This window comes from Quercus suber, unplaced genomic scaffold (genome assembly GCF_002906115.3).
Source record: "Quercus suber isolate HL8 unplaced genomic scaffold, Cork oak 2.0 scaffold_1609, whole genome shotgun sequence".
NCBI classification, from domain to species: Eukaryota; Viridiplantae; Streptophyta; class Magnoliopsida; order Fagales; family Fagaceae; genus Quercus; species Quercus suber.
In genome coordinates, this window is record NW_027070972.1 from 1 (window position 1) to 6,482 (window position 6,482).

The following is a 6,482-nucleotide window of genomic DNA, read 5'->3' on the forward strand; positions in this document are numbered from 1 at the left end:
TCAAATTCTGTAAACACAATTTGACAAAACCTTGAATTGAATACAAAGGTGAAACATAACTACAAAGAGTTTCCTATCTGGTCTAATATAAGGCTGATATAATCTAATCATATTATTTCCATACCTACTAAATTTGGATCAATTGCAGCTAACTAATGCAGTAGACATCACGCATATCAAGCCAAAAAAAACTTGATTATCATTGCTATGTTAACTTCTCCTAACATGAATGTCAAAGCAAGAACAAATTGAAAATATAGCAATAGAATAATCCATATATATGAGAAAAAGACATGTCACACATACTACAAAACTAGGTCATGAAATAGAATAATCCACACATACATATATAATTACATTTGGGTATTTTGGGTAAAGAAGTCAAGCATAAGAAAAAGAAAGAGCAGTATATACATGTATGAATAAATGTAAGATACATATGTTTGAGCAAGAAGTGAGATTTGATCTAGGAAAAAAATTGTACCATAAAAGCCAAAGCTTGGAGTCCTGCTGAACGTAAACATAATGCTCTTTCATTGTCTCCAAATTCTTGAGCCAATTGACAAAGTTTCGGAATGAGACCCTCTAAGTTGAACATGTATGTACCATCAATCTACTTTTATTTCAGGATGTCAGTATTAATTAATGACAAAATAGGTAATTAAAGCATCTATGATCAATGGCCTAACTTATATACAGAATTAACTTGAAATATGTATGGTCTCAAGCAATATGGGAGGATTCAACAGGTCCCTCTACAGCATCTGTAAATTCAAAATCACATTATTCGAGGTTTAGGCATTCACTTCAACCACTCCCATTTCTTTCCTGTTGATGTCCAGAAGATTAAATGGACTGTCTGCTTTAAATTTACTAAAAGGTTTATTGATGGGGTAGTGAATTTTGTTAGGGGCTCACTGAATGAATTCCTCCATATGCACTTCTACCATGTGCATGGCCATATTATAAACAGATTTTTCATTAAGTATGGACTAAACAGATCAAAACTTCATCTTTCTATCCGTTACATACCTGGCTATTTACAAATTCAACAAGAATATTGCATCCTGAAATCTGCATTTCATCCTGCCGAGTTTGTTCTAAAAGAGTTCGAACAACCCCTAATAAACTACTAGCAAATAGTGGCCTGCAAGAATTGAAAGCTTCCAGTGAATATCACAAATTTTAAATACTTTCATTTTAAAATGGAATATTGAAATTTCAGGAAGAAGCAAATAAGCAACCAAACAGAAGCAATCAAGCAAACAAAATATTGCCAATGAGCTCTACTCCATGAGAATGAGATGGAGGGTGAGGTCTACATGTGTGTAACTTTTTTTTTTTGATAGGTAAGAAAAAATATAAAAAAGCTGCTAGATGCAAAAAAAGCACCAGCAAAGCATAAGTACAAAAAGGAAGAAAAAGCAAAGACATAAAAAACTTAAATTACAAAGAAAGAGAGCTAAGGAAAAGAGGAAGAGATTCAATAAATAAATTTTCTTCCTACAAGGCTTATGCAAACATTTACTAAGAGTAGTTTCCTGTGAAGTAGCAGGGATAGTCCTACATTCTCAAGACTTTCCCCTCCTCTATCCTTTTTTTATCCCTCAAACTCCATCGTTTTTTTTTTTTTTTTTTTTTTTTTGATAACTTTAGATTGCTTCTGTTTATTATGTTTGCCATTAATAAAAAAAGTTCTGAAAAAAAAAAAAAAAGGCTGAAACAGTATTCTTTAGTTTCCGGATTCTTTTTTCCAGAGTACATTTCAAGTCTCAGTTTTTAAGTTCTGAAAACAGAAAACTGCCAGCCAAACAACATTTCAAGTATCAGATAAAGAACCCCATTTAACCAGGGAAAATATGATCCTTTCTACAGCATCTAATAATATTTCTACAAATTACATAAAAATAGGTTCTCTAAAAATCAATGATTTTTTTTTTTTGGATAATGCGGAACCCTCTAAAGAAGAGCCCTTTGGACTTATGTCTGCCAGTAAAACCTATTGGTAATTGACCCCTCCCGCCTAGAACCAATTGTCAAGTAATCTAGGGGCATTACCCCTAAAGGATAAGTAGCTAAAATCAGTGAGTATTATAAAGCAGCATAAGTAGACATATAGACACTGTCAAGATTTGGCACATTCTCTTTTTCCAGTCTTTTTTTTTTACCAGCAGAGAATACGTATTTTCTATTTTCTTTTTTATCTAGTCATAAATAAAACTTGATGCAGAGATATATTTATTGACTTCATATAATGAAATACTTAAAAATGAGAAGTTAAATGCTGAAAGAGCAACAAATTTTTTTTTTTTTTGATAAGTTAAAGATGAACATGTTACTTCTTCTGTGTGGACTGTATTGCTTTTGGATATTAATCACTACCAACTTATAAGGTGTCTGTCACAACTCCACACGTCTGTTATAATTTATAAATTATGTAACATCATCACTAAGAAAAACAAAATATAATCAACATGCAAAAATTATCTGCTATTTGATTCAGTTTTCTCTTATGTAAATCCAGTGAGGGACCACAGGGAGGGTTGGATCCCTGGCATAAACATCTTTCAGCACTGCTGCCCAATAGTCAGCTAGACAATGATCTGCCTAATGCAGACTTTTCTTCATTGCATTTCAAATTTCCAAACTCTTCCAACCCCCCTCTCGCCACCTTTCTCTCTCAGTGGTAAAAAAAAATAATAAAATAAAATAAAATGATGAAAACACAATGACAATCCATTGATATCTCAATTAAAATCCATCAAACTTACATCTGCTCTTGCATGATGATAGCAACTTCCTATATATGCACAACACAACTTTTACGGATCTAAAGTTCTCATTCCGCAAATCCTGTAACATCTCTGCTCTAATTGATCGGTAATCTGCGGAGCAAAACATTGAGTGACGTGAGAGTGAAGCAAATAGATAATCATGGAAATTTCAAAAGTCGAAAGCTCTAGAATTTTTTTTTTTTTTCCAATTTTTTGAGTTAGACATTTGTTTTCATCAATTTAGCTTATTAACTACTTTCAATGGTTTTTGGAAAGAATTTGTAACTTTTTTTGACATAATATCATAATTCATCTTAATAGCAAGTAGGGCCAGAAATGAAAAAAGAGAGCAATAATTTTAAATTCTTGGTTCAAAACTAACCCAACAATTAAAAAACAATATGGAAGTGTAAGTAATGATAGCACACCATATAACCAGCATATGGGAAGCAAACCTAAGTCTTTGTAAATATGGATGGGTAGACGAAGATGAGTACAAATATTAATAAACACGCGTTGGCCAAGTTTTTTTTCCATTCCATCAAAACTAATGAATTGAAAGAGAATATAAATGAAAAAATGACCCTTCCTCCCCTTGTAAGAGAAAGAAGAAATAGAGGGTGAGGTATTGGATCAAGACCACTGGATCCATAACACTTACCAATTATAAATATTATATATATATATACATGACTAAATCATCTGCAATATAACAGCTTCGACGAGAATGTACCTTGGGGATACGCAATGGATTCTTCGAAGCATATTCACAAAGTTTCCCAATTTTCCTATCATTTGGTTCAGCATCCTGCGATATATAATTGGAAAAGGTATAAGCATATCAGATGGCTCATTTATTTCTTTCATTCATTCATTCATTTAATTTGGTGTTTTTTTTTTTGGGGGGGGGGGGGGGGGATGAGCATCTGAGACCTTTTGGGAGAAGCATCCTCTACTTCCCTACTGTATTTAAACACTAAACATCTCTATTGGAAACATTAGGAGGTGCCAATTGAGCTACAAGCCTCTTGGCCTGGATCGAACTTATTATAACTAAGGTACCACTACTAAGTACCACATACTCGACATTAATAGCACCTAAACTGAATAAAATCATAGATTTGCATGGTCAACTCTGCTTCCAGAAAAACAAAAAAATCATATTTGATGAGAATAGTCATATACATAACAGTCATTGAATTGCTAAGCTAACTCAAAAGTTTTCCACATGAGCAAATATCAACAAGAAGCCTTGAAAGGATATGAATTGAAGTGAAATGGCATTATATTAGCTGAAAATTCACCTTTAATATCTCTGAGACCAACTTCTTGTACGTCAAGGTCTGACCTCGAGAAGGACAGAAGAAACAGAGGCTACCGCAGACGGGCACAACCCGCCTTGACATAACCCCCATTTCCTAAGGCAACACAAAACCCCCAGGCTCTGAAGTCTGAAAGTCAACATCATAACCTCAGATTAACAATTTGGCATAAACTGACTGACCCACTTGACCAAAACAACTTCAATTCACAAAAACTATTCTAGAATTGTGTTCTCATGATGCTTTCATTAAAAAGGGTACAGTACAAGTTTAAAAACCCAGTTGAATTTTAGCAAATTCTAAGGTTTTCCCAACAGCATAACTGTGTTGCAATGTTTCCAAACATCATAAACAATAAAAATTCCAACAACCCAGGTTGAATTAGCAGATTTTAAGGTACATAGACTCTAAAAAAAAAAAATGAGACAAAACAATTAAATTCACCAGAATCAATAAAAAATTTCAAATTTAAAGACATACCCACCAATTCAAATTACAGGAATTAACTTTGGGCAAGACCAAGCTGCTAAGATCAAGATCTGGGCAAGCCTGAAAATGCCAAAAACCCAAAGAATTATGTAGTAATAAGAAATAATTAAACAAATTATCAAATATTAATATGAAAACTCAATTCAGATTAAATGAATTTACCTCACAATATTGCCAATGGGGGCAGAGGCTTGAAATATCCCCCTGGCTTTTTTTTTTTCCTCACTTCCAAACATTCATATGAGAAACTTTCCGTTAAAACCCAATATCTCCTTTATAAAAGTTTCTTTAAAAAAAAAAAAAAAAATTCATGCTAAAGTGACAGTTATGTGTAATAACATTGGTGACAGCCCTAAATTTGAACAGTCGCTTCATGCCATCATTCAGTGAAGGACTGATCTGAGCAAAGGTCCACTGAGTTATTTGATTGTACGGTTACGGTGGATGATCAATTAATTTTTGGGGCTGTGATTGGAAGTTTGGATAAGGAGCTGTGACTTTAGCCTTTGTTCAATAAGAATATGCAAACAGAAAAAAACATATACAGTTGTTTAGGGGTAAGGGATTAAAAACCAGATAATGCCAAAAGCCCCAACGGTCCCGAGATTTAAGGGCGTTTGCTTTTTTGATTGCTTGACAGAAATGTCCCTTCCTTATTCACTTTTTGACTTTTTCTGCCACATAATTATTTTCACTTTCCACTTTTTTTTTTCTCTTCCAAAAAATTAGATTGAATTATATTTTAATTTGCATATTTATGAGAAAATTTTCAAATTAAATCTCATACTTTTATTAATAGAGACAATAATATTTTTATTCTATAATGCCTGTTTTATGATGATTACTTTTTTATTATCCAATCAAAATATCGATTAGTTTTTAGTGTAAGACAAATTCAAATTTCAGATCTCTTAACCTACGATAGAAACTTTACGAGTGGAATTCTAAGCCTCGTAAATTTGAAATTAAACCATTTAAAAAAAAATTATAAATCAAATCATTAATACATTTATGTTGTATAGTTAATGAAAAAATGTTTATACGAAAGAACTTTATGTGATTATTGATTTATTTCAAATAAAAATATGTGCATATGATACATGAATATTTTTTCACTCTATATTTCATTAATAGAATTAATAGCTTTGTGTGTAATGGGTTTATGGTTTCAATTAAAATATTTTTTGCAAATGTAATGATCGATTTGAAAATTTTGAAAACTTATGATTTAATTCGAAACCATCTCTAAAATATGATAGTATTTAACAAGTAATTTACTTAAAAATCTATTATTAGAAGCTTTTGTTTTTTGTTTTAGATCAAATATTGGAAATTTATTAAGCTAATCTTGTATGATTTGTGAAACTATTCAATACTATAATACAAGGATGGCCATTAGGTCCTCTCACCAATAAAAACAAGCTATTTTTTATCAACGGCTAACTATAATACATAATGGTTACTTGTATTAGACTATTAGTTAGAAGGGTATTATTCTAACTTATAAAATTCTTGTATAATTGAAGGTAATCATTCTTTGTTCTTTTGAAAAAACTCTTCCCAAATTAATTAACACCAACAAAATTAAAATTTTTATATTTGATATTTTATTTGTGTTAGTAATGAATCTAATGATAAGGTTAGGGTGATTTTCAACAAATGTCTAAAGTTAAAACTATTTAGTTTGTTTAATAGGCGCATGAAATGGAAAATTTATATGAAAAAAAAAAAATTTAATATAGAAGATTTTTAGCTAAAATTTTTTTTGTTAAAAAAAAAGGAGTAAAATGCACTCAACTCGTTTATTTATATCTCTAAAAAAAACTCATTTATTTATAAATAAATACGGTATATTTAATTCAATATTTTCAATGTATGTTGAAGTAATCAGATTGTC

The 6,482-nt window shown here is 31.2% G+C and overlaps 2 long non-coding RNA genes across 2 annotated transcripts; both read right to left on the reverse strand.

Moving 5' to 3' along the window:
• Positions 1-2,759: 2,759 nt before the first annotated feature.
• Positions 2,760-4,110, reverse strand: LOC136066025 (uncharacterized). Its single transcript, XR_010627570.1, has 3 exons — positions 4,079-4,110; positions 3,508-3,582; positions 2,760-2,885 (listed from the first exon to the last, which is right to left on the reverse strand). It is a non-coding gene; the product is annotated as an uncharacterized LOC136066025 (long non-coding RNA).
• Positions 4,111-4,127: 17 nt separating this feature from the next.
• On the reverse strand, positions 4,128-4,922 carry LOC136066026 (uncharacterized). The gene is made up of 3 exons (XR_010627571.1): positions 4,748-4,922; positions 4,581-4,645; positions 4,128-4,225 (listed from the first exon to the last, which is right to left on the reverse strand). It is a non-coding gene; the product is annotated as an uncharacterized LOC136066026 (long non-coding RNA).
• Between the last annotated feature and the right edge of the window lie 1,560 nt (positions 4,923-6,482).